The 5,000-nt window shown below is 35.9% G+C and overlaps 1 protein-coding gene across 2 annotated transcripts in view; it reads left to right on the plus strand.

Moving 5' to 3' along the window:
- LOC122257064 (phenoloxidase-activating factor 3-like) overlaps positions 1–5,000 on the plus strand; it is a 38,030-nt gene that overhangs the window by 12,850 nt on the left and 20,180 nt on the right. The window contains exon 1 of one of the 2 annotated variants that reach the window (XM_086551652.1): positions 1,714–1,768. The exons of the other annotated variant lie outside the window; for it this stretch is intronic. The gene's annotated coding sequence lies outside the window, so the exon portion shown is untranslated. Of the gene's footprint in view, positions 1–1,713; positions 1,769–5,000 lie in introns of those variants that run through there. 2 annotated transcript variants of the gene reach the window in all.

The following is a 5,000-nucleotide window of genomic DNA, read 5'->3' on the forward strand; positions in this document are numbered from 1 at the left end:
AACACTGTACACGGGACACAATACACGGAACAATACACAAACACTATACACGGACGAAGTAAGTGTTTAGCTTACCGCGGCTCATTTTCTCGGGATCTCAAGACGCTGAGCTTTTTACGGAGCACAAAACGGGGTAGGTACATAACCTCTAATGGAGAAAAGGCATCAGGCTCAGCCATACGGTACACGGCATCAGGCGGGGTACATGACAACGGGTCCCAAATCCACCAAAAACACACGGCGACCCCAAACTCAGGCTGCTACCCGCGTCTGCCCTAGGAACTGTGTGGAGTGTTCCGTGGCTACCCAGAGAGAGCACGTCAGGACCTCCCTGTACCTCATTGCCCAGGTCGAGGTGGCGACAGTCCTTAAGGTTTTTTTTTTAAAGGGGGAGGTAAATGCTGCCCAGTGCTCGTGCAATTGGCTCATGCAATGTGGCATTATGAGGCACAGGACCTGGCATAGCCTCGTGAGTGATAGTAATGCAGCAATACGGTAGAGTAATATTATATATTGTAATAAAAAAGTATATAATGATAGCAATATGGTAATTAATTATATAGAAATTAATTACCTGACATGTAATTATTAAATAATAGTAAATTTAGGGGGCTGTGTTGCTAGAGTGTTTTTGACTTTTTTTAAAGTGAGGAGAGGTTTGTGTTTTACCTCTCTCTCCTGTTTTTTTTTTCTCCGTCTCCATCTCCTTTCTCTCTCTCTCTCTCTCTCTCTCTCTCTCTCTCTTATCTGCTTCTCCCTTCAGTCACCATCTGTCTTGAGAAAGTGACCAGTGATTACTATACTAGTAGGTATGTAATAAGTGTAACTATTGTAAGAACGTATATATATATATATATATATATATATATATATATATATATATATATATATATATATATATATATATATATATATATACCTTTTAGCCTCCATTCTATGTCACTTGCATCAACCTCCTGTGTTGGCCTGCTGAGCCTGTATTAGCCCCAAGCTAATGCATGTGAGTCTTCCCACTCAACCGGCAGTGGTAATATCTATTTGATTTAGAATTTGGCAGATTTTGAAGGATATTTTTGGAAATATGTGAAAGTGTTTGTGGATCATGACCTAAGAAGAGGGTCCTGTGGATTTGCTGAATTAACGTATTGATCACGAAGAAAACAGGGACGTTAGACATACATGCAAAGCTAAGAACATTATTTTTTTTATGAGAGATTTACCCGACAAGCTCTTCAGAGGATACAAAAACAGCAAAATAGGAAGAATAACAGAAACACATACACACGTATGTGTATGTATGTATGTATGTATATACATATATACACACACACTTATTATATATATAAAATACATATGTATATGTATATACATATATATATACATACATACATATATATATATATATATATATATATATATATATATATATATATATATATATACATATATATATACACACAGATGCAGATACCAACACACCCTAACGGTTTGAAGGCACACTGAGCCTTTGGTGTTTACAAGGATAAGAAGCAAGCCATAGCAACCAAAGTCACTCCACACAAAGGACAACAAGCACAGCATTGCAACCAAACAACCCGAAACCAAACACAGCAACCAAAAGACACGTAACAAGACAATGTAACAGAGGACACCATTTGAAACCAATACGTGTCGTGTCCGATCGGTGGTGACCTTGACAACAGCTCAGTCCTTCTGGAACATTCGCGGAAGGCGGTTCTGCAAAACTCCTCTCTTGCTTTCAATCAAGGTAATAGTTGGGATAATAGAGGTTTTAAAGTCATTAGTAACGACGGAGCTTTAGATCCGATTCGATTTACAGCATTTTTTTCGTAAATTCAATGATCCAAAGTTTCCCCGAAAGAGGAGGGTCCTGCTGTTTGGTTTATTTATTCTAGAATGACGTAGAAGTGAGTGAAGAACCTCACCAAGGAACGGTAAGAGTATTTCAGTTGTCGCATTCTAGCCAGAAGTATGGTAATTTTATAGTCTAATGGGTGTGTGTGAGAGATCAAGTAAGAGTCAATAGTATTGGCGGCGATGGGGATCCCTAAATCATATTATTGATATATATATATATATATATATATATATATATATATATATATATATATATATGTATATGTTTATACATTTTTACATATATACATATATACATATATACGCACATTTACATATACATTATATATATATATATATATATATATATATATATATATATATTATATATATATATACATATATACATATATATACATATATATACATACATATATATATATATATATATATATATATATATATATATATATATATATATATACATATATATATACATATACAGACATACACAAATACATACATTTATGTGTGTGTACAATAGGAAAGTCTTTGCACGCCCGTCTAGTCTACTGGACCTGAGACTCCTCTTGAGTTCTCATGGTTGATACTATAGCATCTTTTGGTAGTGATGTAATTAATAGCATTTATGATGTAGATATAGAACTGTGAATTTCGCATTGACAAATCTTATGACGTCACGTTTTCAGTGTGTAATATAGACACGTACGATATAATCAGAAAAAGATCCTTTACACTCGAATACCGGTTTTAGCATCAGCACCGTGTGTGTGTGAGTGGGTGCGTGTGCGTGTATGTGCATGCCTGCGTGTACGTGCCTGCGTATGTGTGCGTGCGTGCGTGTATGTCTGTGCGTGGGTGCGTGTGGGTGCGTGTACGTGCGTGCGTATGTGTGCGTGCGTACATATGTGTGCGTGTACGTGCGCGCGTGGGTGTGTGTATAAAATAGTGTAAAAAGTCTTCTCATGCAACAGCTTACCGGTTGAAATCATCTTAGAAAGTGTCCCGTAAAGTATTTTATGTAGTCCCTAGGCCGCAGCACAGTAGAAGTCCGTAGTTGATGGTAGGACGGGTATCCAGTCAGGAAGAGATGGCACTGCTAAAACTTTCAAGAATATTCCAGGTTAAAGTGTTTTAGAAAAATCGGCTATTCGTTATACAGAACCGCCTGTGTGCGTGTTTCTGATGGTTTATCGAATAACTCGCTATTCGGTGAGAATGCGAGAGAATTGAGTGTCGGTTTTATATTAAAAGTATTGCGAAGAAGAGCTTATATTAGTGATTTAGAGAATAAATTTGTAAAATATGGAAATAGAAATAGTAGAAGCCACAGGACTCAGAAACGAGCGCACTGCCATTTTCCTCACGTTAGTCTTCAACGCTTCTTAGAAAGTTATCCTTATGGTGTGCATTGGTTCAGATCCTCATCTTTGTCTATTCAAACGTAAACACTTGTATCCTATTTCAAACAGATTACTATAGGACTTCAGTTTGTTCCTTCGCGGAGGATTAGATTATGGAGTTCTAGAAACTTCCGTAGAGGTGGGAATTCTTAAGATGGTTTGATGACGAAGTGCTTTGGAATAATAATTGCGAATTCACTTTTAAACTTTTATCTTATTTTCTGGTAATGTAAACGATATCCTTCACATCTCCGGGAGCGTGTAAATTCCTTGGAAATATGCAAATGAGCTGCATTACTATGATTCTTTCGTTAAGTACCCATGGAATAATATTGATATCAACAGCAACATTAATGATCATTGCGTAGTGCCATGTGCTAATTTCGGATAACAATCTTTACAAAAAGTGAATGTACTGTATAGGGGTCTATTCATGAAATTAATGGAGCAAAAACGATGATAAAATTCTATCCTCAATGGCAGATGCAAGTAGTCTTCCATATAACGGTACAAAATATGTCTTAATTCACTTATAAAGACGAACTGAAAAACTTTGCAGATATGAGGGAGGGTATGCAGCTATATCAAACTATGATCAAGTTATTAATTCTGTTAAACCTTTTTAAACACTTGGCGACACACGGATATTGCATGAATAACTAAATAAGTTTAATAAACCGTGCATGGTGTTGATACTCAAGATGCGGTACATGCACTGAAGCTGCATTTCCAATCCGCGGTAAGGTTTTAGAAACAATAGGAACAATATCGATAATGCAATATTGCATTCAGTGTTTAAGAAAATGGTAAAAAAAGAACTTTATCAATCATTATACACACACACATACATACACACACATACACACATACACACACACACACACATACACACACACACACACATACACACACACACACAAACACACACGTACACACACACACACACATACACACACACATATAAAGAGAATACTTTATCAGTCATAATGTTTTTGATTTTGTCTCCATGCAATGAGAGACACATGTCTTGTACAACATTGAATGCAAAATAAGAAGCATCAAGTGAAATTCCTGTTGCGATCAAATGATATCTAGCCTGCAAGTGGTGAGGTCGTGCATTTATTGCAATAGATCGTGCAAGAGACTCCCGTTGCAGCTTAATAGCCATATTGAAGTACACTGATCCTTTGAACCTATGAACACCTTTATTATTATTATTTATTATTAACTATTAGCACCTTTGAACCTATGCTAATTTAAACATTTTGACATTTTATTTTGACGATATGTGATAAACACCAAGACGGGCACTCTTTATTACGCTCTTAGAACCACCTTTCATCACATTTTATTGCAACGGACTGATGATGATAATTGGCACAAAATCATACCAATTAGACCTAATTACTTATTAATTACTAATTTTTTTCTTTCTTTCTTTCTTTTTCTTTTTCTCTTCATACATGAAATCCTAAGAATGACAATATTCCCCTTTTAGACAACCGCAAAATCTGTGAAACTTAAATCAAAACAAATAAACAACATCGTGAACCTGATCAACCATATATAGCTTAATTAATATGTTTTTTTTTTTTTATGAGAATTCGTCTCTTGATCAGCTTTTGTCACTCGACCGCCTGTTCACTGGTAATCTACTATTTTAATTCGGCTAACCTGGTTCTTTGTTGCTTATTATTATTAAAGAGTATACAAAATATG

This window comes from Penaeus japonicus, unplaced genomic scaffold (genome assembly GCF_977035675.1).
Source record: "Penaeus japonicus unplaced genomic scaffold, GWHDUDI00000001_assembly GWHDUDI00000025, whole genome shotgun sequence".
NCBI classification, from domain to species: Eukaryota; Metazoa; Arthropoda; class Malacostraca; order Decapoda; family Penaeidae; genus Penaeus; species Penaeus japonicus.